Source organism: Procambarus clarkii, chromosome 5 (assembly GCF_040958095.1).
Source record: "Procambarus clarkii isolate CNS0578487 chromosome 5, FALCON_Pclarkii_2.0, whole genome shotgun sequence".
NCBI lineage: Eukaryota > Metazoa > Arthropoda > Malacostraca > Decapoda > Cambaridae > Procambarus > Procambarus clarkii.
The window spans coordinates 33611078-33638035 of NC_091154.1; positions in this window are offsets into that span (position 1 = coordinate 33611078).

Consider the following 26958-nt stretch of genomic DNA (forward strand, 5'->3'; position numbering starts at 1 on the left):
ACTAAGGATGATTCTAATGAAATCATGTTGAAGATCATCAACTTCATCTCATTAGAAGATGTGTGTGTATGGTTTGGGTAAAACAATTCTATTAATTACCCTATTAGCCCTACAGTACTCCAACTGACCTGAGACAATTACCATTTACTTCAATTACTGCAAAGAAAATTAATCAATGCTTTATCAAGCTACGATTTTACTGATAGGAATAAATCAAGTGAGTAAATTATAGACCAACTCCAAGGGGTATTGCAGGGGACAGATTATACACAAACCCCCTGTTCATTCACACGTAATGCAATCAAGACTGTGCCTCTCTCACTTCAAAACCTTCAAAATCTATAATCAATATTGTTGCAGCAGTGTACACAGCGTTTTCTTTCCTCAAAGAACCATTCCCAGGACGTGTAAAAAGTTTCCTTAGTAAGTGGCTGGTTTAGCTATATTCAAATACTTTTCTGTCAATTGGTCCAGCATTTATGGAAAAATTATCCATCTATTTTTTCAAAGACCCATTCTAATCCTTTATAATCTAGATAATCCTTTATAATCTAATCCAGATAATCCTTTTCCCCCGTTCCAGCAACCTCAATCCCTTCCAGATGATCCTTTCTCCCAATTCCAGCAACACAGGATCCCTTCCAGTTGACCCTTTGCCACCGTTCCAGCAACACAGGTTCCCTCCCAAATGAGCCTGAATCCCTTTCCAGCAACACAGGAGCTCTTCCAGTTGACCCTTTGCCACCGTTCCAGCAACACAGGTTCCCTCCCAAAATCCTTGGGAGGGAATTTATCGGCATATGGCATAAGTCTTGGCAACAAACGTGGCATCTCCCAAAACTTAGTTACAAGACCAACATTTCACCCGCCAACTTTTTAAAAAAGCATGAAATTCACAGAGCCTCAAGATCTTTACAGTCACTACATGTAATTCTCAGGAACACAGCCGCAGTAACATTGCATCCCTCTTATCAAAGCCCCTCGCCTTATCTCTGTGGGAGTCAGCGCACCTTAGGCAGCATTGATAATAACGCCGTACACCAGATGCTCATAGCACTGACGGTATGAACGGTTACAGAATCAAAACACATCGTGTAGAAGGGGATATGTACACTAAGAAAGATCACCTGCTTCTCGGTCTATATACACTGAGAGTTAAATTTAGTCCTGCACTATATTCAGAACTAAAGAAGAGTTGCTGGTTGGTCAGTAGGCTACAGTGGTGGCTTTAACCCCAACACCAAACCTAAAACAACCACACACACACATTCAATCCCAGAAACATTGCACACACACATGTAACACTGTCATGATAGCCCCCAGCAAGGTGACAGTAGCTCCATCACGTTTACAATAACCCCCAGGTCGCTACTTGGAACAAAAAGTTCCAAGCAGCACGGGCTATGGTGAGCCCGTCCCCAGAACGACAGGAATAGCCCAATGTATTCATTCATGACAGTCCATACAAACCCAGCACACCTCACCCTTCAAACCCAACAAAGCTGCCATACAAGACACACAAACATCCCTCCATCCTGATACACAACTCAGGACCAAACACAACATTCACCAAGTTACAACCTTCAAGTTGAGCCATTAATCTTCCGAACTTGTGAAGACTTGCTCCAGCGCGTCCCCGGCCTGCACAAAATGCCGCTCTCTGATCACCCACACCGGCAAACAACAGTATTTTCCAAGAACTGATGGACCTTCACGTCTGGTCTAGCATGATGTATCCAGGGATCAATTATATAAACTGAAAAAAGTAGCGAAAAGTGGAATTTGTCATATACTGCGCGTTTCGATTTTATGTATGAATTATATTATGTATAAGTATGTATTATATTCACCTTTTCATTGGGAACTTTCGGCGCCGTGGAGAGGGGGGGGGGACCTGCTGCCTGGGTAACAGCTTCTCCCCCTTATCAGCCTACCCTGGCTTTGTGCCCTGGTGAGGCCACTCCAGAGCTCAACATCATAGTCTCCCGGGACTGATGGATCCCTACTACAGGATTATATGAAGAAATTATATTGTTATTCATATATTTACAGGTTATATTATCATTAGTATGTTATCTTATTATTAGCATATTCATTAGAAGGATTGCATTAAGTCCGCTTAGCCATTCCATCGAGCCTTCCAATCATCACAAGGATGTCTGCAAATCGTTTCGACTTAGCCAGGACACGCTCAACCTGAAACCCAAGATTAGGGTTCATCAAGCATTTACGCGTGGCCAGCTACGAAACCTGTACATCTTTTCTCAATCATGGAGACTTATTCTGTGTTTATTAAACCGTTTAAACAAGCTTGGAAACTTCACAACCCGAGGTTGTTATTGTTACAGACAACCATGTAGCACTTCGGAGCTCATAAACCGATTAATAGTAAATGTAATCTAACCCACAATGATGAAGGAAAGATGTACAGGTTTCGCAAGTGTACACCTAGGTGTTTGATGAATCGTGGCCACTGTTCCACCACTTATTGGTCATTGTTCCACTGGGATCGCCCAATCACACTGGAACATAAGATATATATATATATATAAATTATTAGCACCAGCTGACGGACACCCAGCACCCGCCGAGCTCAGTCTTCCAAGATCCAAAGCAGAACATATAAATTGAATTTCACTCTGGGAGTGCTCTCACTACCCCCCCCCCCCCTCCCCCTGCCTCTCTCAGATTAAGAATGGCCGCTCCTTTCATCTACCCTTAGAGCGCTCCTCATCAATCCCACCTTTAGCAGCGCACGAATATCAACTGCACTTACCAGAGTGTGTAATTCGTTTGGTATGGGTCACGCATCTGGTATGCTGATGTGTGTATGCTGATGTGTGTATGCTGGGATTACGAGATCAGTCTCAACATGCGTGGTGATGTTAGTTTCAACATAAACTGTGTTCGTTGGGGGGGGGGGGGGAAGTAATTTGTGGCACAGTGATCTTTTACTCAACGCCTTGTGTAGCTCAGGAACCATTTACTCAACGCCTTGTGTAGCCCAGGAACCATTTACTCAACGCCTTGTGCAGCTCAGGAACCATTCTCTCAACGCCTTGTGCAGCTCAGGAACCATTCTCTCAACGCCTTGTGCAGCTCAGGAACCATTCTCTCAACGCCTTGTGTAGCTCAGGAACCATTCTCTCAACGCTTTGTGTAGTTCAGGAACCATTTATTCAACGCCTTGTGTAGCTCAGTAACCATTCTCTCAACGCCTTGTGTAGCTCAGGAATCATTTACTCAACGCCTTGTGTAGCTCAGGAACCATTTACTCAACGCCTTGTGTAGCTCAGGAACCATTTACTCAACGCCTTGTGCAGCTCAGGAACCATTCTCTCAACGCCTTGTGCAGCTCAGGAACCATTCTCTCAACGCCTTGTGTAGCTCAGTAACCATTCTCTCAACGCCTTGTGTAGCTCAGTAACCATTCTCTCAACGCCTTGTGTAGCTCAGTAACCATTCTCTCAACGCCTTGTGTAGCCCAGGAACCATTTACTCAACGCCTTGTGCAGCTCAGGAACCATTCTCTCAACGCCTTGTGTAGCTCAGGAACCATTCTCTCAACGCCTTGTGTAGCTCAGGAACCATTCTCTCAACGCCTTGTGTAGCTCAGGAACCATTCTCTCAACGCCTGGCACCGCGGCTGGCGAGCTGGTATACGCCGGGAATAAATATAATGAACAATAAATATAATGAACGTAATTAGTATGGTGGCTGGTGCTTTGCACAACAGCGGGTGGAACAACGCAGCGTATAATGTACTTTTTTTAATTTGGACATTTTTGTACAATAGTAATAGGCTGGCAAGGTAATTTACGTCTGGTGCTGCTTACATATTAAGTACTTTATAATATGCATGCAAATTTACACTTTAATTATCAAATATAATGAGGAAATGTAGTGTTCGAAATTGGGGCCTAGGGACCTCCGCTGTGGGGAGGGGGGGGGGGGGGGAGCTACCTCCACCGTGGAGCCTAAGCCATTCAACGCCTTAAGTGTCTGCCTTTCTGCCTTTCTGAGAGTTATTCTACCTGCCAGACCTGAGATTGAGAGGTCAGAGGGAAGATGTATATATTAAATAACTGAATGAACGTCAATGAGTAATCTTAGGATACTAGCAGAGGATGGGCGGTGGTTCTTAGTGACATGAAGTGAGATGTCGATACTTTGGGGGTGTGAAGTGAGGCTAGCAGGAGGTCGTGACCTCACTTGAGTCGCAACTGTCGTCAGAGGAGGTTGTACTTCGTTGATTCTCGAGGAATAAGGAAGATATATATAGTTCCCTGTGTTAGTGCTGGAGTGAAGACTACTTGTCTACAAGTGTGAGGAGGCTATTGGGGACATAGTAGACCATTTCTCTGTGATTTTGGTAAATTTGAGGCGGCCTGGAAGTGAGTGTTGGTCGCGCCTTGGTGAAACTCTAATTGATGTGCCTTCAAGAGGAAGTAAATAGGCATTTCTGTTGTGTAGCCTGCCGGGCGACGTTGTGAACTCAAGTCGTGGATTGGAGATAACCTTCTGATGCAGTCTTGAAGCATTTTTTGTGGGCGGCCTGTTTGATGGGCCATGTTTGAGCTCCAGTGAGTGAGCGTCTTCACATAAGAGATTTTGGCGATAAGCCTGTTTAATCAATTACTAATTTAGCCACTAGCGTTGTTCGTGTGCCCAGCGATCATAGTGAACAAATGTATGTGTAGGATAGATATTTTATTAAGACAGTGAGCTTAAATGAGTAGTTAAAGTTGGGGCTACATGCTAGAGAGAGCGGTGGTACGTCCGCCCTCACCGAAGGTCAGTGGCTTACTGAGAGGGTGGGAGACGCCCCCAGCCTCGTGACAGGGGCGGCGGCCCCCAGCTACGCGTCTGGACATGTTCTCATAGTGGCCTCGCCCAGGATGGGGGAGGACCGTCGTGGCGACGCAATAGTGTTTAAAAGAGATGTCGGATGGAGGATTTTATTTTGTGAATACATTTAATTATGTTTTGTTAGGAAAACATTTTTATTGTCATTGTAATGGAATTGCAGGTTTGTTTGGGAAGGAGTTCGTGAAGAAACTTCAAGATTAGAGAAGAAGTTGATGGAGGAACTTCGAAGCTGGAGAAGAAGTGTGTGCTGAACTCTGTGGTAGAGCAGAACTCCATAGTGAGGAGTTGATTCCAAACAGTGTAGAAGAGCTACACGTGTCTCTGTGGAATCAGTGGTGACGCGTCACTGATATTGGAACAGGACTTCGTTGTGCAGCAGATTAAGAAACCTGCAGAAGTGTCTATCCTGATATTTTGGAGGACCTAGAGATATATATTAGTGGTGAGCCTCTAGGAGCAGAACAGAGGTTCATGGTGGACGCACTCAAGTGTATAAAGGGCGTGCTTGAATGCTTATTGGCATGTAAGATGCAGTGTAAGGTGATTGATTTCTTCTTGTGTTGGGGGGGATACTAATGTGGATGTTTTGGTGTTTCACCCCGAGCTGAGTTTCAAATACTTTTAGGGGTGAGGATACAGTATTGACAGGATTTCAGGATTGTGACAGGATTTCAGCCCCATTTAGTGAGGGAGTAGTAAGTGGCAAGCCAAGAGTTGAGCAGCCACTTGATAAGGACAGTTGGTGAAGCCAGGATATGATATTGGATTGCTACCGGGTTGTAGCAGTTTAGAGTGTTGTATGATAATGTTCTATTTTGTGTTATGTATTTTGTATGTTTTCTTTGTATATCAAATGTATATGTTAGCTGGCTTTTGCTCTTGTCCTGGTGAGGTTTTCCAGAAAGCAGGGGGGGGGGGGAGGGAGAGAGAGAGAGAGAGGGGGAGGGTCACGGTTGCAGACAGGATGGTAGAAGATACTAATTCACGAAAGGGGGGTTTTAGGAGATCATTCCAAACAAAGAGAAAGTGGGGAGTCACGGCGGCTCAAGTAGGGTGTGTGTACATGAGACAACAAGGCCAGTGTAAGAGCCACACCACTAAATGTGTGATGCTGAACCTTTCTCCATGATCCAGAGGCGTACAGGGTCGCCAGGCTTGACAAGGCTATGTAAATTACAAGCCCTCCAGTGTCCACTGCTGCCCGACCGACGGTAGCGGGAGTGTGGCTGCCGAGGTTGGTTGTTTGTTCCGTCAGGAAGTGGTTGGGGACGTTGTCCGCCTGTACACAAATAACAGTCTGGAGCAACAATCAGAGCTCTCTTTCGGAGGTTTAAGTCCCAGAATCCCCAACCCCCCTCTCAGGGCAGAACAATATTTATAACTTCCCGCTACTCAAGCTGCACAACGAACGCTACACACGCTTGAGAGATGCGTCCACGGTGACCCACGGAGCCCTCACAGACATCAACAAAACAAGATCAAAATACTATTTCACGTGAGATAAACATGTTTGTGGCACGTCCCAATACGCGAGGCTTCCGTGCGCGCACACACACACACACACACACACACACACACACACACACACACACACACACACACACACACACACACACACACACACTCCCCGGGTCTCCTCTCTGGATTGCGCGTTATTAGACCTTTCTTCCACCATCTACTTTCATAGCACCGTTAATTATACAGTGAAATAAGTTAGATCATTACCATCAGCCCAAATAATTATATCGACGACGAGCAGATTCTGACGAGATGATGATGGGTCCCGAGGTCGTCAAGTATTTACGTGGCCACTTACGAAACCCGTACATCATTCCTCCAACATGGCGATTTAGCCTGTATGAATTATACAGTGTACGAGTTTGGCCACGCTGCCAGGTCGTTCCCGACACAATGTTATTGTTACAGACAACCTCGTAACGCTTCGAAGCTCAACCTAAGCTAAGCTATGAGTGAGAAATGATGGACAGGTTTCGTTAACTGGTCTCCCGTCAACGGTGGGTACCCTGCCCGTCCTCCTACTGTTTCCCCACCGTCAAGAAAACGGTCAAGTGCCCTCCCCTAACCTGCCAGAGGACCCAAAACCGAAAACGGATCAGTATGTCACTTTCGCCAGCCGCTGCCATTTTCTAGCACGAGGACACAACAGTGCCGCGTGCCCTTAACAGCTTGGGTAACACTTCACAGATCACTTCAGGGGGGGTTTTAATCACTATTGCGCTACGCGTCTAAGTAGCTCATTTGCATATAAAACGGTTTTGCAAAGTCGGATTACACGACCAATATGCAAAACACGATTTATAGCGTGACAATTAAGAAATACGGCAACACCTGAGACTTTTAACACTTGACAAGGCAGGTTCCTGTTGTCTCCTGCTGTTTAAGCTTTCACTGTTGACTAACATCTCCCGTTGTTGACTAACATCTTCCGTTGTTGACTAACACCTCCAACTGTTAACTAACACCTCCCGTTGGTGACTAACACCTCCCGTTGTTGACTAACACCTCCCGTTGCTGACTAATACCTGAAGCTGTTGACTAACACCTACAGCTGTTGACTGACACCTCCCACTGTTGACTAACACCTACAGCTGTTGACTAACACATGCAGCTGCTGACTAACACCTACAGCTGCTGACTAACACCTTCCGTTGTTGACTAACACCTGCAGCTGTTGACTAACACCTCCAGCTGATGGCCCAAGTCTTCACTGTGGCAATACAAAACATCTGAACTCAACATCAAATTCCATGTTCATGAGGAAGAGATGAGTCGACAGGTTGGCACCCCTCACGCTGATGCTTGGACAATTGTGGCACAAACTGGCACTCCAGTTTGTAATTATTTTGTAATTTGCTTAAACAAACTGGATGAGGTACCCGGCTGTGCCCGGGGTCGCTCTTTCCCCTTCTCTTCCCCCCTCACCTCTTTCATTCCCTATCTTCCAATCTCACCATTGTCTCACCTCTCTATCTCTCTCTTCCCTACCTTTCTTTTCTCTTCTCCTCTCCACCTTTCTCCCTTCTCCTCCTACATTCCACCCTCCCTCCACGTCTCCAACATCTCTCTCTCTCTCTTCTTTCTCTCTTCTTTCTCTCTCAATCTCTCCCTCTCTCTCTCTTTCCTCCTTTCTCTCTGAATATGAATATTTCGAAGCACAGAAATAGCCTGTGATTGGCGGCTGTTTAAACCTCTATTTAAAATTACTGATATGAGAGTTAGGTTGTACAAACTTAAGAGAGCTTAGGTACACAGATCTAAGAGAGCTAAGGTACACTAATCTGAGAGAGCTAAGGTACACTTATCTAAGAGAGCTACGGTACACTTATCTAAGAGAGCTACGGTACACTTATCTAAGAGAACTACGGTACACTTATCTAAGAGAGCTTAGGTACACTGAACTGAGAGAGCTATGGTTCACTGATCTGAGAGAGCTTAGGTTCACTGATCTAAGAGAGCTTAGGTACACTGACCTAAGAGAGCTTAGGTTCACTGATCTGAGAGAGCTTAGGTTCACTGATCTAAGAGTCAGAGGTGCTCACAGCTAGGGAGAGTCAGCGATTCAGAGAGTGCAATTCAGTGCAACTGAATTACACTGAAAACAGGAAATATAAAAAAAACTGAAAGAAAAAATGAATCTTTGAAAAATCCACGTAAAACACATTTAGAAAAATGCGAAGAATGTTTGAGAAGCTCAGTGAAGGTCCTTCGAGAAGGGAGGTGAAGAGCCTTTGGGGAGAGGCAAGTGAAGGACCCCAAGGGAAGGGGGCCCCCAGGGAAAGGGGGCCCAGGGAGAGGTGAGAGCGGCCAAGCCAAGTGGGATCCACTGGGAAAGCTCCCGGCCAAACACGGTAATGATATAAGTATGTGATGAAGAGGGCCTCAACGGATTTTATCAGGGAGCTGAAGGTGTGGAGAGGAGAGAGAGAGAGAGAGAGAGAGAGAGAGAGAGAGAGAGAGAGAGAGAGAGAGAGAGAGAGAGAGAGAGAGAATCAAGGCAAAGACGCTGGGAAGGACGTAGACTAGTTAGCCTGAAATGGTAAGAATTTGCTACATAAAATGATCTAAAATTTATTAATAATGCCTGAACACACACACACACACCGCTCGGGTGGGGGTGGGGGAAGGTCTGGTAGGTGAGCGGACAGCGCGCAGGACTCGTAATTCTGTGGCCCGGGTTCGATTCCCGGACTAGGCAGAAACAAATGGGTACAGTTTCTTTCACCCTGACTGCCCCTGTTACCTAGCAGTAAATAGGTACCTGGGAGTTAGACAGCTGTTACGGAGCTGCTTCCTGCGTATGTGTGTGTGTGGGGGGGGGGGGAGGGGAACATTAGTTAGTAGTTAGTTACAATTGATTGATTGACAGTTGAGAGGCGGGCCGAAAGAGCAGAGCTCAACCTCCGCAAGAACAACTAGGTGAATACAACTAGGTGAGTACACACACACACACACACACACACACACACACACACACACACACAACACACACACACACAACACAACACACACACACACACACACACACACACACACACACACACACACACACACACACACACACACACACACACACACACACACAACACAACACACACACACACACACACACACACAACACAACACAACACAACACACACACAACACAACACACACAGAGAGAGAGTCTCCACACTCTCTCTCTCTCGCCCCAGCATGGAGTCCATATCTAGTCAAGGATAAGACTAAACTGGAAAAGGTTCAAAGGTTTGCCACCAGACTAGTACCCGAGCTGAGAGGTATGAGCTACGAGGAGAGACTACGGGAATTAAACCTCACTTCGCTGGAAGACAGAAGAGTTAGGGGGGACATGATCACCACATTCAAGATTCTGAAGGGGATTGATAGGGTAGATAAAGACAGTCTATTTAACACAAGGGGAACACGCACAAGGGGACACAGGTGGAAACTGAGTGCCCAAATGAGCCACAGAGATATTAGAAAGAACTTTTTTAGTGTCAGAGTGGTTGACAAATGGAATGCATTAGGAAGTGATGTGGTGGAGGCTGACTCCATACACAGTTTCAAATGTAGATATGACAGAGCCCGATAGGCTCAGGAATCGGTACACCTGTTGATTGACGGTTGAGAGGCGGGACCAAAGAGCCAGAGCTCAACCCCCGCAAACACAACTAGGTGAGTACAACTAGGTGAGTACACACACACACACACACACACACACACACACACACAACACAACACAACACACACACACACACACACACACACACACACACACACACACACACACACACAACACAACACAACACACACACAACACAACACAACACAACACAACACAACACACACACACACACACACACACACACACAACACAACACAACACACACACACACACACACACACACACACACACACACACACACACACACACACACACACAACACAACACAACACACAACACAACACAACACAACACAACACACACACACACACAACACAACACAACACAACACAACACACACAACACAACACACACACACACACACACAACACAACACAACACACAACACAACACAACACACACACACACACAACACAACACACACACACACACACACAACACAACACAACACACAACACAACACAACACAACACACACACACACACAACACAACACACACACACACACACACAACACAACACAACACACACACACACACACACAACACAACACAACACAACACAACACACACACACAACACAACACAACACAACACACAACACAACACACACACACACACACACACACACACACACACACACACACACACACACACACACAACACACACACACACACAACACAACACACAACACAACACACACACACACACACACACAACACACACACACACACACACACACACACACACACACACACACACACACACACACACACACAACACAACACAACACAACACAACACAACACACACAACACACACACACACACACACACACACACACACACACACACACACACACACACACACACACACACACACACAACACAACACAACACAACACAACACACAACACAACACAACACACACACACACACACACACAACACAACACAACACAACACAACACAACACACACAACACAACACAACACAACACACACACACACACACACACGCACACAACACAACACAACACAACACACACACACACACACACACACACACAACACAACACAACACACAACACAACACACACACACACACACACACACACACACACACACACACACACACACACACACACAACACACACACACACAACACAACACACAACACAACACACACACACACACAACACAACACAACACAACACAACACAACACACACAACACAACACAACACACACACACACACACACACACACGCACACAACACAACACAACACAACACACACACACACACACACACACACACACAACACAACACACACACAACACACACACACACACACACACACACACACACACACACACACACACACACACACACACACACACACACACACACACGCACACAACACGACTTGTCTTGTGACCATCGTGTTGGGTGGACGTGGGGTTGGGAGCTCCTGGTTCACTAGTGGAGTGGGAGGGGTAATCAGGCAAACTCGAAGTGAAAAAGAGTGTACAAGTGAATGAAAAAACCTTGGGTTTTGACCAGAGCCATAAGGTAGTGAAGAAAAACAGTTTAATTAGCGTAATTCAAAATAGTGTGCAGTGGCAGTGTGCAGTGTGGAAGCAGGCCTCACCGACCTCTGACCGCGTGACCTCACCTCCCGGCAGCAACCCTTATACCACCACGTGGGACGACGATTGGAGATTCACTCACCTATTGTGTTAGCAGATTGTGCAAGGTATTGAGGAGCGCCTTTTTGGCTAGATTGTTACTGCAATGACTAGAAGGGGTTCAAGGTCAATCACCAGCAGGGATGAGGAGGAGGACAGATTTATAGACAAATTAATAGGGAAATTTGTAGAGAGAAGGAGTGATTGGTTGGAGGATCTAATCCAGGGGATTAAAAGTGAGGTATTTCAGCAAATACAGGATGCGGTAGAGAGGCAGAAACAAGAACTTATGCTCTATGTTCAGGAAGAGATTAGGAAGGGAAGAGAGGACTGGGAGAGGGAATGTGCTCGTATCACAAACGAATTAGGAAGGATTAGCAGCATGGCTAAGGATAGAGGATTAGTGGGGGATGGGTTAGTGACTACGGTTGGGATGGGGAATCCCCAGGGGACAGGCTACCAGCATGACAATGAATTACCGAGGAGACGGTCTATGATAATACATGGATTATTCGAATCTAGGGCACCAACAAGACAAGAGAGAATAGAAACAGAAAAATACGAATTGCACGAGATATTGAGGTGTATTGGAGCAGGAATGGCAGAACACGAGGTGGATATAAATCGACGGGTTGGACCTTACAATTGTACCAAGAATAGACCTGTTCTGGTGCAATTCTCCAATGAGGAGGCAGTGGAGTACATAATGAGGACCAAGCATTTACTCAGAGGAAGTGAAACCCATTACAATGTGTTTATAGAGAGGTTTATGACGAAAGATGAACAAATAGCCCACAAAAATAGATGGCAACAACTACACCGAACTAGCCTTTCAGGTAGTCTCACCTCCCAGGTCACATCCCAGGTCACCTCCCAGGCCACCTCCCAGGTCACCTCCCAGGTCGCATCCTCCCCAACTCAGCCCTCCTATACCTCCCCCCTGCCTCAGCCTCCCAAAACCCCCCTGTCCCTTCCACATTTGCACCTCCCCAACGATTCCCCTGCCCCTGCTACATCACACTTGTCAGCGACCCCAGTGGGTCAAGCCATGCCCTCCCCAAACCCACCTTCCCATCCCCCCTCCCCAAATACCCCTTCCTACTCCCCTGCCCCTTCTACCCCATTGACTTCAATTCCATCTACTCCATCCCAGCTTCCACTGCACCCCTCTTCCACTCACCCCCAAACCCCACCCAACCCTCACCCCTCCTATGCACCTCCAACCCACATTTAACCCCCTCACCTTGTGACCCCCTAACACCTTCCCCCATCTCCCTCTTCCCCTCTTCTACCCCAAAACCCCCACCTACCCCCGATTCCCCCCTAACTAATATACCCTCTCTTCCACTCCCAGCACCCATGCTCCATTCTCATCTCAGCTCTCCGCCCTCAGTATCCCTCTCCCCCCCCCCAACCTCTCAACCTCTATCTGACTCTCAGTCTCACTCTATTTCTCAGCCCCCCTATGCTATTCAGACCCCTAACTTTCAGACCCATTATGCCCTTCCTACCCCCCTAGATGCCCAGACCCCATTCGCCTACCAGGCACTCCCAGGCACCCCCCTAGCACCCCCCCACTCACCCCCACAGCCCCAACTTGCCCCCCAGACACCCCCCAGTTCCCCCCAGACCCCTGGTGAAAGGGGGAACTCTGACACCTGAGTTTCCAAGAAGAGTCTCAAGGTTTGGTACACCAATGCTGATGGGGTAGCCAATGAAGCAGAAGAGATAAAAGAAAGAGTTAGTGAGGCAGACCCAGACATAGTGGCAATAGTGGAAACTAAAATAAATGGTATGATCTCGGATGCAATCTTTCCAGAGGGGTACCAGGTGATAAGAAAAGAAAGGACACAGAGACAGGGAGGAGGAGTGGCACTACTAATAAAGCGGAAATGGAAGTTTGATGAGCTGGAAAATCCGGGTACCAATGAAAGCACGAGCTTCATACATGGAACTCTGACAGTGGATGGGAAGAAGATTGTAATCTTGATACTCTACAATCCCCCACCAAACAGTAGAAGGCCCAGGCAGGAGTACGAGGACAGCAACAAGACATGTATGGATGAACTGCAGAGGGCAGCAACTTTAGCGCATAGAATGAGAGCGAAGCTGCTGGTCATGGGGGACCTAAATCACGGAGAGATAGATTGGGAAACGAGGAATTCCCATGGCGGGGAAGAGACCTGGGGAGCGAAGCTGGTAGACGTTATTGACAGGAATTTCCTAACACAGCATGTGGAAGAAGATACTAGGGAAAGAGGAGGGGATACGCCCAGCCTATTAGATCTCATTATCACTCAGAATGTAGAAGACATCGAGCAGTTGGAACATGAAATACCACTAGGAGCTAGTGACCATTGTGTCCTAGTCTTTGACTACATGATGGAGTTTAAAATTGTGACCAAAGGACAAGAGGTCCGGGAAAGGAGACTTGATTACAGACAAGGGGACTACAGAAGGATAAGGGACTACCTGGGAGAAGTGCAGTGGGAGGAAGAACTTAGAGGAAAAACAGTGCAAGGTATGATGAACCAAGTCATATTGAAATGCAAGGAGGCTGAAGATAGATTTATTCCAACAATAAAGGAAAAAAGCAGGAGGGAATATAATAACCCATGGTTTAATAGACAGTGTCAGGAAGCAAAGGTGAGAAGCAGGAGGGAGTGGAGGAAGTACAGAAGACAAAGGACAGAGGACAACAGGATTAGATGTAACAGAGCTAGGAATGATTACATTAACATAAGACGAGTGTCGGAAAGAAATTATGAGAATGATATTGCAGTCAAAGCGAAAAAGCAACCAAAATTAGTACATAGCCATATAAGAAGGAAGATGTCGGTAAATGACCAAGTGACAAGACTGAGGAAAACAGAAGGGGCATATACAGAAAGCGACAAGGAAATCTGCGAGGTACTGAATGCAAAATTCCATGGAGTGTTCACAACCGAGCCTGAGCAGCTCCCTTTGTTAGAAGAGATTACCAAAGATGAAAGACTATCAGATATAGAGGTGACAGCAGAGGATGTAATGAAACAGTTGACAACACTGGATGCAAATAAAGCTGTTGGACCAGACAAAGTATCACCGTGGATACTTAAAGAGGCAGCGCAGGCTCTCAGCGTGCCTCTGGCAATGATCTTTAATGAGTCACTTATGTCGGGAGAATTGCCCAGTTGCTGGAAGGAGGCAAATGTCGTACCGATTTTCAAAAAAGGTGATAGGGAGGAGGCACTTAACTACAGACCCGTATCACTGACAAGCATCCCCTGCAAAATACTTGAAAGAATAATTAGGCTAAGACTTGTTGAACACCTGGAAAGCATTGGGTTTGTAAACAAGCACCAACATGGGTTCTGGACAGGGAAATCATGCCTAACAAACCTTTTAGAATTCTATGATAAAGTAACAAGGATAAGGCAGGACAGAGAAGGCTGGGCAGACTGCATATTTCTTGACTGCCAAAAGGCCTTTGATACGGTACCGCACATGAGACTGCTATACAAACTTGAGAGGCAGGCAGGAGTAAGCGGAAAGGCCCTAGTATGGGTGAAGAACTACCTAACAGGAAGGAGCCAGAGGGTAATGGTAAGGGGCGAAAAGTCGGACTGGCGAACAGTAACAAGTGGAGTACCTCAAGGATCGGTGCTGGGACCAATCCTCTTTCTAATTTACGTAAATGATATGTTTACAGGAGTGGAATCATACATGTCAATGTTTGCAGATGACGCAAAATTAATGAGAAGAGTTGTGACAGACGAGGATTGTAGGATCCTCCAAGAGGACTTAAACAGGCTGCAGAGATAAGGGGAACAGCCTACCTGTAACGATTCGAGAAAGAGACCTGGGAGTGGATGTGACACCTAATCTAACTCCTGAGGCACATATAAATAGGATAACGACAGCGTACTCTACACTGGCGAAAATTAGAACTTCATTCAGAAACCTAAATGAGGAAGCTTTTAGGGCACTTTACACTGCCTACGTGAGACCCGTCTTAGAGTATGCCGCGCCATCATGGAGCCCCCACCTGAAGAAACACATAAAGAAACTGGAGAAGGTTCAGAGGTTTGCGACGAGGCTTGTCCCAGAGTTACGAGGGATGGGATATGAAGAGCGGCTGAAGGAACTGAACCTAACGACACTAGAGAAAAGAAGGGAGAGAGGAGATATGATAGGGACATATAAAATACTCAGGGGAATTGATAAAGTGGAAATAGATGAAATGTTCACACGTAATAATAACAGAACGAGGGGACATGGGTGGAAACTGGAAACTCAGATGAGTCACAGAGATGTTAGGAAGTTTTCTTTTAGCGTGAGAGTAGTAGAAAAATGGAATGCACTTGGGGAACAGGTTGTGGAAGCAAATACTATTCATACTTTTAAAACTAGGTATGATAGGGAAATGGGACAGGAGTCATTGCTGTAAACAACCGATAGCTAGAAAGGCGGGATCCAAGAGTCAATGCTCGATCCTGCAAGCACATATAGGTGAGTACATATAGGTGAGTACACACACACACACACACACAAACAAAACAAGGGGCCTCGTAATCAGACACCCTGTCGAGTAATGCTAGCACAGGTCTTGCCTCCTTTGTCTCAGGAATTCAAGAAAAAGAATATGAAATAAAAGGTCAGGAGGTCAAACTGGCGAGGATAAGGTCAAAGTGTCACTCAGTCTGCTAGGGGGGGGGGGGAGAATGTCAGTGTATTTAGTCGCAAGACAAAAGTCAATGTGATTAGTGAAGTAGTCATTGGAACGCAAGAGAGAGAATGGGAAGAGAGAGAGAGAAAGAGGAGGGAGAGAGAAAGGTGGAGAGGGCGAGAGAGGTAAGGGAGAAAGGGAAAGAGAGGGAAGGTGGAGAGGGAAAGAGGGAGAAAGTAGAGAAGGGAGAGAAAAGGGTATGACAGGGATGGAAAGAGTCAGGATATTTTCAAATTTTGCATAAAATCTCTATTGTTTAATAAAACTGAAAAAAGAAATTCTTTATATTTATAACATGTCTATATAGAATTAAACACGAAATCTTCAACCTAAAAATTTTGAGTGTATTAACATAAAATGAGGAGAATATATGAGGAGGTAAATGTAACAGCACAATTAAGTGTATTTATGTACTATGCAGACAGTAAGAAATGTACTTATTACATTTAGTATTAAAACGTACTGTCTATTTAGGGGAAGAGTTGGGGAGCAGTGAGAGAGAGAGTAGGGGGGGGGGGGGAGGGGAAGAGAGATGAGAGAGAATGGGGGGGGGATCGAGGGAGGGGTTGAATTAATTTATATCAGCACTTCACTCTGATGTGCAGTGTAAATAAAAACATTCGCACATCAAAAGACCCAATCAGTCAATCTCGCTCAAGAACCACGTGCAAAAAAAAAAGGTACACATTTTTAGATTTGGTTTTTGGAACGATATTCGAGATCCACTACACGTGAGATCCGACAGGCGTGGTTACGATACCACGTCACTCTTACGATATCCGTCAGTCTTGGCCACGATTCCCTCCCCCCCCCCCTGACACGCCTGGCTACGGTACATCTAACTTACTTTCCTTTAACCTGCCTGGCAACGATACCTCTGGGACCCTTGGCTACGATACCTGTAGCTACGATTCCTCTGACACGCTTGGGTACGATTCCCCCCCCTCCCACTATTTTTTTGCAGGGATATGTCTGTGTAAGCCTTAAGCCTCTGGCTGGCCTACTGGCTTATTTCAGTCTCAGGCGGTGAGTATGACTCGTGTGTCAGGTTCAGTAAGGTTATGTCCAATGTGTTTATATATATATATATATATATATATATATATATATATATATATATATATATATATATATATATATATATATATATATATATATAATGGAGCCTTTATTAAACTTAAAACTATAAGCATTTTAGCTAAAATTTGAGAGGAACACCCAACAAAAATAATTGAATCTGTTTCATAGTTTGAATTTTACATTTTCTGTAAAAATGTCTAATGGGAAATTTCAGTTTGAATAATTTGGTATTAAAATAAAGCTCCCTATCTGTCATGGTTTTTAGAAATCCTAAAAATAATTATATCACCTTAAAATGCTTCATGGGAAAGCAAAATTGTTATATTTTTTTAGAACGGCTTTGAAAACAGAATATTTTGTCCATGGAATGTATAATTAAGATCATACAGATTCCAGGATTATAATATTTTCCAGACATGTAAAATTCAATGGATTTATAATTTATTTTATTAACATAAATGATCACGCAATGTTTTTATTGGTAAATAAAAATTACATTATCTATTACAACTTAAAGTTGGAAGAACCTTCAGGTTAATGTGCTACAGTTTTACCGTCCTAATTGCAATGGTAAATTTTTTCTTCAGTTCTGATTTGGTTTTTAGCAAGAATGCAGTTGTATAAGAGTGCAGTCCATTTAATACAGCTGCAGCTTTCAGCTGGTTTGCATTTTATGCAGCAGCGGCAAAGTATTATTTCAGTATATATACACCTTGACGGCTTTTACAATTCTGGTTCAAACTTGGTTCCAGTTTCTATCAATGTTTTTGTTGTGTAGGTGGAAACATCTCGCTACTTGCTGATACCCGACAACTCCACACCATACATGCTGACACTATATCTTAACCCCTTTTCACAGCTGACACTCACAACTACATAATATTGACCCCGTCGTTCGTCACTTTACTATTCTCGATTCTGCCACTTCAGTAAAGTTATTGACCGTCATCACCTCCCCCCCCCCCAGTTCACATCTCTACCCTGTTCCCTGTTTTAAGAAAGATTTCCAATAGGCAATGATTCGACACTGAATGATCCTCACTTTCTTTAGGCCTGTGCTTCGCCCAGTTACTCGTGCTTTGGTAATTTTACTGCCTTCAGCACCTGACACCATTCTTGTCTCACTCCGCATATTCAGTGGACCTGTTTGGCCCTGGGTGCGTGACAACCTCAGCTGGGTGCTTGTCTCTGACGAACTGACTCTCCAATATGTCTCCTGATCACCTCGAGATGAATCACACTGCCATTGGGTGTTTAAGCCCTAAGTCAACTCACTCCTACCACCCCCCCCCCTTATTTCTTGCCATATCTTATCTTGAGGTTATCTTGAGATGATTTCGGGGCTTTAGTGTCCCCGCGGACCGGTCCTCGACCAGGCCTCCACCCCCAGGAAGCAGCCCGTGACAGCTGACTAACTCCCAGGTACCTATTTACTGCTAGGTAACAGGAGCATTCCGGGTGAAAGAAACTTTGCCCATTTGTTTCTGCCTCGTGCGGGAATCGAACCCGCGCCACAGAATTACGAGTCCTGCGCGCTATCCACCAGGCTACGAGGCCCCTTATATAACTTAGATTTTACACTAACTTGAGATCTCTCTCTTCCCCCCTCAACTGGCTAGTAGCCTTTGTGCCATAATGTCGTTCTATTAACTCTGTATACTACTTTTTTGTATTCTCATTCGCTCTGACTAGGTCTTAATATTTTTCCCTGTTTACGTCGCTTCCAAACTACCAAGCAGTTCTTGCACCTCTTCCATTAGTACCATTACGAGAAATTAACAAATGAGGAACAGTTTCATGGTCAGCTTTTCACGCCAGTTCCTTCAAGATGAGAGGAGGGTCAGCTTTAATCTGTAGGCATAGTTTCGCCTGAAGATGCATTCTCAAATCTTGCCTGCGTTGGTCCCTCTCAGATTATTCCTTCAAGATGAGCCGCTTGACCACAACATCCTCGCCCCCGTAAGATGAGCCACGTTTGCTCAGAGCATCCACTCATTTCTAACATCAATGCCAATAAGAGTCAATAAATTCCAACTGTCCAAAAACAGCAACAAAAGCAAGCAGGTTCAACAGCAAGAGCCAATAGCCAGAGCGGAATGCTTGTGCTATTCTGCCCGTGGCTTTCCTCTCTCTCACAAACAATTCCGATCACGTCGAAGAAAATCTCTAACGTTTAAGAGAAAGGTTTCAACGGAGGAGCTGGAAATCATTCCTTGGAATATACGAGTCTTCCCTCTAGTGAACGACTATTTTCTAAGAAGTAACTATTTTTCCCTCCCTTTGATCTTAATTTTACGTTCTTGTAATATGTAATACCTAGGTGTAGTTACAGGATGAGAAGCTACGCTCGTAGGTGTCCCGTCTTCCCAGTACTCTTTGTCATATGACGTTTTGAAATACTGTCAGTTTTAGGTGTCCACTTCCTTCTCACTTAACTTGTTCCAATTGTCTATTGCTGTTTCCAAAAAGAGAAATTTCTTAATATTTTTTTCGGTATCTTTGCATCCTTAGCTTCACTCTATGCCCTCTTAATTCTTGAAGTTGCCGTGTTCATGAATTCATTTTTTGTAAATTTTGTCGATTCCTGTTACTATTTTGTATGTAGTAATCATGTCTGTATTACAACTACTGCCTGAGAGCTGTGCAGAATTTAATATATCCACAAGAAATAAACTGCAAATCTCCCTATATAAAAGTGACAAATTATTTTAAATGCATTTACATAATAGTTAAAAAATATATTGTGTTTTTTCGTATATAGAATATTAATACGTACCCGAAGCTTGCTGGGGGTAGTATACATTAAGAGGTATACATTACTTCTCCGTGTATATACACTAAGCATACATTACTTCTCAGTGTATATACACCAAGAGGTGTACACTACTTCACAATGTATATACATGAAGAGGTGGCCACTACTTCTCAGTGTATATACACTGAGTTTACTTTAGTCCAGGGCAATGGTCAGGACTATAGTATACTTGCTGGTTGGCCAGTAGCCAATTGCGGTGACCTCAATAACCTTGCACAGGTTGACAGGCCTTAAACCCAACACCACACCAACCCGAAGCTATATTTGAAGCGATATAAATACATTTTCAGTTGGGTTAGGTTTACACAAGTTTACATTAAATTATTTACCTGTCGTAATCCTTGGTTGAGGATACAGGAGCTGCATTCAGATATTCTGTTATCCTTATATACTTATGTTATCTTATCTGTTAGTGAGCTAGTGGATATCTTCTCTGTAATCTGCATCGTTGAGTGTGCCCTTTTCTATTTCATATCCCTCCTCTCTCTCTCTCTGGTTATATCCCTCGGTTTCCTTTTTCAAGCCAGATTGTGTCCCACTGACCACCTTGTCCAATCCTGCTTGGTACCTTCCTATCCAATCGTGCTTACTCGTTCTTGTGTGTGGCGCCTCACCATCTATAGGTATATCTCCAGGACCTCTGTTATACCTCCTTCCAATCACTCTCGTGGCTTTTCTGCATCTGTTAACTGGTGCATGATTGCTCATTTCTCACTTGCCCTTTCGCTTTCGATGCTCTGTGCCACCCCTAGTTAGTTTCACCGGCACGCACGCACGCTCGAAAGGGTAATGGGGTTAACGAGGACCCCACGTTAATTAACCACGTTAGTATTAACGTGATTGGCTTTAACCGAGGAAGAGATTATCCGCACATGGAGATGGTTCGAGGCGCCTCTTGATGAGGTGAGAGACGCGTCGTGAGATTATGATGATTAATGCCCTCTACCCCCCCCCCCCCCCACCCCCACTCCCCCTCCCCCCGTCCAAACACCAACACCCCCTCCCCCCCCGTCCAAACACCCACCCCCCTCTCCCCCCGTCCAAACACCACCCCCCCCCTTCCCCCGTCCAAACACCCACCCCCCCCCTCCCCCCGTCCAAACACCCACCCCCCTCTCCCCCCGTCCAAACACCACCACCCCTTCCCCCGTCCAAACATCCACCCCCCTCTCCCCCCGTCCAAACACCACCACCCCTTCCCCCGTCCAAACACCACCCCCCTCCCCCCGTCCAAACACCCCCCTCCCCCCGTCCAAACACCCCCTCCCCCCTCCAACACACCTTGATTTACCCCCTGTGCCCCCCCCCCCGCCCCCCTCACATCATACACTTTTGCGTCACGTTCAATACAAGTGCTCGTTATTACATTATGTAATGCGAATGTTTCACAGCTGAGTCATTATCTTTTGGGAGATTTATGTGATCAAGTGAATATTTGGTTTCATAATGCTTCGAATCATTATTTTAAGAGTTATGTATCTCTTTCATACAACACGCGGAAGCCCTATTTAAAATTTTTGATCATGTGGAGGCTGCCTTAAGCAAGTACAAGCCTATGTGTAGAACACGGGTGCAAAACATGCTTCGTCTCAGCCTCAATATACCTAATATCATACTAAATACTAAGTGAAAATTCGTAACTCTGATTTTAATAAGATTCAAAAGATTATGAGGCCAAAAAATTTATATCATAATCTCTGCAATATTAGTAACTAAGATATATTATACTCACACAATTTAACAATATCTTGCAATTCAAAACTAAACAGGAGGCAAGAAGCATGATCAAATCACACGAACGTGATGTATCGATGGGGAAAATATGGTGGGGGTGGGGATCGAACTCTCATCTCTGAACTCCTGACGCACATAATGGAGCCAGAGACGCGAGACTGATCCCATTTCATGGCCTCAATATTTCGCACGCGAGGTGACACGTTTAATATAACGCCAAGGGGGGGGGGGCGGGGGAACTTTCCTGTTCCTCCTCCCTTTGCAACAGTCTACGTGATCCATATCTTGCATATTCCGTCTCCTGCTCTTTTTACCATATTACTTTCCCTTTCATCAATGTCCTCCAGGGCATCTACCTCCCTTCCTTTCCTCCTTCCTTCCCTTTCTCTCTTCCCTTCATTTTCCCGCATCCTGTTACTTCTCCCCCATTTTCTTCCTTACCTTTCATAAACAATCACTTTCCCATTTTCCTAACATCTTCCTAACAACTTGATATATATCACGTTTGGCCCACGATAACAGTTCTTCAACATTTCCTCTCAAAAGATATCAGCTTTCTTTTTTTTTATGTCAAGTTTAAGGTCGGTTAAGTTATTCGATGTTACGATACGTTGGGTTTTAGCCGGAATAAGTTTGGTTATGATTTTATATGATAGTCTGATCATGTTATATGTCCTCGGGTTTGGCTAATTTAGAATAGATTTGATTTTTATATTAGGCTCGACTATGTTGAGTCAAAAGTTATGACTCGGTAGGCTGGAACGAGATCAAGTTTGGTTAACAGGTTAGATTAAGTTTGGTGTAGATAAAAATAGGTTATGCCATGTATGGCTAAGATCATTTTAGGTTAATCAGCAGATTTGGTTCGGATTATCTCGGTTCGGTCTAGTTAGATTTGAGTTATTATATATTTGATTAGATTAGCTTGGTGATATTAGACGTGACTTGATTTGGAGATATACCAAAGATATGGTATTTGGAGATATGTGGAGACATATAGAGGAGGAGGTTGTTGTTAAAGATTCGCTACCTGGAACAAAGTTCCAAGTAGCACGGGCTATGGTGAGCCCGTAGGGGAGTTAGAGAGGAGGTGCCTCGTATGCACCTATTCGCTTCCTTCAGCCTCTCTCACCCTTATGTTAGATGATTACGCGTCCAACACGGCAGCTGACAATTATGCAATTGCGAAACATTCAACAACCGCCTGTCTCGTTACCAATCTCAGCATTGTTGTTGTTAAAGATTTGCTACCTGGAACAAAGTTCCAAGCAGCACAGGCTATGGTGAGCCCGTAGTGTCTTCAATCTCAGCAGCTAAGCAACGCTGCTCTGCATTTACATACAACGTCTTAAAGCATTTTAACGTGGGCGGCTTTTCCTCTCCAAAAACATCAGTAAGCAACCAAAATAAAAGGGGGTCTTCCTTTCTGGGTCAGGGACTTTGAAAATAAATAAGGAGAGGGGCAGTAAAAGTACGCGGAGTGTATTCGGGAACCCAGCGAGGCGCAGCGCACATCACCGACAAAGCTGGGGGCGGGGGAGCGATGTGCGTTCATAACGGGGGTGTTTATCGCAAATGTAGCGAGAAGCTATGTCGGGCCGGGTGGCTCTTGGTGGAGTGTTGTGGAGGGGGAGTGGTGGCTCTTGGTGGAGTATTGTGGAGGGGGAGTGGTGGCTCTTGGTGGAGTGTTGTGGAGGGGGAGTGGTGGCTCTTGGTGGAGTGTTGTGGAGGGGGAGTGGTGGCTCTTGGTGGAGTGTTGTGGAGGGGGAGTGGAGGCTCTTGGTGGAGTGTTGTGGAGGGGAAGTGGTGGCTCTTGGTGGAGTGTTGTGGAGGGGGAGTGGTGGCTCTTGGTGGAATGTTGTGGAGGGGGAGTGGTGGCTCTTGGTGGAGTGTTGTGGAGGGGGATGGTGGCTCTTGGTGGAATGTTGTGGAGGGGGAGTGGTGGCTCTTGGTGGAGTGTTGTGGAGGGGGAGTGGTGGCTCTTGGTGGAGTGTTGTGGAGGGGGAGTGGTGGCTCTTGGTGGAGTGTTGTGGAGGGGGAGTGGTGGCTCTTGGTGGAGTGTTGTGGAGGGGAAGTGGTGGCTCTTGGTGGAGTGTTGTGGAGGGGGAGTGGAGGCTCTTGGTGGAGTGTTGTGGAGGGGAAGTGGTGGCTCTTGGTGGAGTGTTGTGGAGGGGGAGTGGTGGCTCTTGGTGGAGTGTTGTGGAGGGGGAGTGGTGGCTCTTGGTGGAGTGTTGTGGAGGGGGAGTGGTGGCTCTTGGTGGAGTGTTGTGGAGGGGGATGGTGGCTCTTGGTGGAGTGTTGTGGAGGGGAAGTGGTGGCTCTTGGTGGAGTGTTGTGGAGGGGGAGTGGTGGCTCTTGGTGGAGTGTTGTGGAGGGGGATGGTGGCTCTTGGTGGAGTGTTGTGGAGGGGAAGTGGTGGCTCTTGGTGGAGTGTTGTGGAGGGGGAGTGGTGGCTCTTGGTGGAGTGTTGTGGAGGAGGATGGTGGCTCTTGGTGGAGTGTTGTGGAGGGGGAGTGGTGGCTCTTGGTGGAGTGTTGTGGAGGGGGATGGTGGCTCTTGGTGGAGTGTTGTGGAGGGGGAGTGGTGGCTCTTGGTGGAGTGTTGTGGAGGGGGAGTGGAGGCTCTTGGTGGAGTGTTGTGGAGGGGAAGTGGTAGCTCTTGGTGGAGTGTTGTGGAGGGGGAATGGTGGCTCTTGGTGGAGTGTTGTGGGGGGGGGGGAGGGGAATGGTGGCTCTTGGTGGAGTGTTGTGGAGGGGGAATGGTGGCTCTTGGTGGAGTGTTGTGGAGGGGGAATGGTGGCTCTTGGTGGAGTGTTGTGGAGGGGGAATGGTGGCTCTTGGTGGAGTGTTGTGGAGGGGGGGAGGGGAATGGTGGCTCCTGGTGGAGTGTTGTGGGGGAGAGGCACCACCTACTAATACCTCCCAAAGTATCCCTGAAATGTACTTTTCTACCACGATTTTCATATATATTCCTCAAAGCGCTACTGTAACATACTTGAAGTTCTACCTTCACCCTCTTCCCAGTCAAGTTCTTCCTTCTGTTGTTTCCTCTGTGCTTCCCTTCTGAAACCTGCCCAAGTGCCTTCATTTCCGCTCACCTTCCCCCTGATTGGTCCCCCTCCTCGAGCCGTATCTCTACCTATTTCCCCATGCCTCTTATCTTTCTCCCCTTACTCATTACCAGTTCTTCAAGAGGGTCTTGCTAACCCATTTTTATTTTTTAATGTGTTCCCCCTTCTTCGTAATTTTGGTTTCTGCTTTTTACTTTATTCTCTCTTTCCTTCCTGTGTTTTGTGTCGCATGTTCCAGGCCATCTGAGCCTCGTCTCTACCATCCACCCTTGGCCAAGATAGTTACCACTCTCCACTCTCCCCACACACACACACACACACATACACACACACACCTACAACTCAGCTACCCACACGCCTCAAAGAACGAAGCTCATGTCGTCTCGCTAAATTCAAGGTCTTTCTGGGGGTTGCAAAGCAGCTTCGAGAATTATCTTAAGAGAAACACTATCCCACACACACACAGGCCCGCCGGCGAAGCTCTTGCAACATTTACCATAATTGACGAAGCCTTGCAATGTTGCTCCGTTGCATCATGTTCCGATGGCCGCTGTTAATACAACTTGTTGGTGTGGCTGCTGTTGTTAATGACTCCGGCGGCTACTGTTTATTCTGGCCGCTACTGTTTGCTCTGGCTGCTACTGTTTGCTCTGGCTGCTACTGTTTGCTTTGGCTGCTATTGTTTGCTCTGGCTGCTACTGTTTGCTCTGGCTGCTACTGTTTGCTCTGGCTGCTACTGTTTGCTCTGGCTGCTACTGTTTGCTCTGGCTGCTACTGTTTGCTCTGGCTGCTACTGTTTGCTCTGGCTACTGTTGTTACTGATATGATCCGGTTAATGCTTGTCGTTGCAACCTATTTCTACCATTAATTTTGCTTATTGCTTAATCAACGAATTTGCATTTTGATTTCAATTGCTATATTCTTGGTTGTTGTTGTTGTGGTAATACTTTGTGGCTGCTGTTGTTGTGGTAATACTTTGTGGCTGCTGTTGTTGTGGTAATACTTTGTGGCTGCTGTTGTTAATAGTAATTCAGGTTTTAATAGAGAAACTAAAAAAGAATACACTAATATATAAAAAATACAAGAAATGTGGAAAAGACATTACCCTAAAGTTCAACTGAATGACAGTTGAAAAGTACGAAACCAATTAATACTTCAGTCAGAAAATGCTGACAGTCCCAGGAGAGCGAGAAGGTCTTCGGGACAAATGTTAATGAGAAGGTGCGGGCCCGAGAATGAAGGTAATTATGAGGAGAAACTGGCAAAGGGGAACAGGCAAAGACCTTCCTTCACTCCACGTGAGAATGAAGTGAAGGAACGATACCCAACCGCCCAGATATCTGAGGATCGAACGCCTTCCTTGGAAGACGCGAAGCCGTCGCTCTGTACCGACCAGTACAAGCTGATATTATCCCTTCAAGGAGGAACACTTAACAAGAGCCGTCTCTAACAGCCTTGTTCCCCCGCACGCCCACCACGTGATCAACTGCTTAACTGCGCCTACACTTAGTGACCCCGGGTGACAAAGACTGTAGTACCACTAGTCCCAATGTAAATTACATTATCTCAAACATGTTTACAGGCTCTTGGAACCTATACACAATTTTGTAAATAGTCAACTGAAGGATGTTAAATCTGAGGCTACTGTAGCCAAAGGAATGGCTGCTGTAGCCAAAGGAGGAGCTTCTGTAGCCAAAGGCAGGAGCTGCTGTAGCCAAAGGCAGGAGCTGCTGTAGCCAAAGGAGGAGCTGCTGTAGCCAAAGGCAGGAGCTGCTGTAGCCAAAGGCAGGAGCTG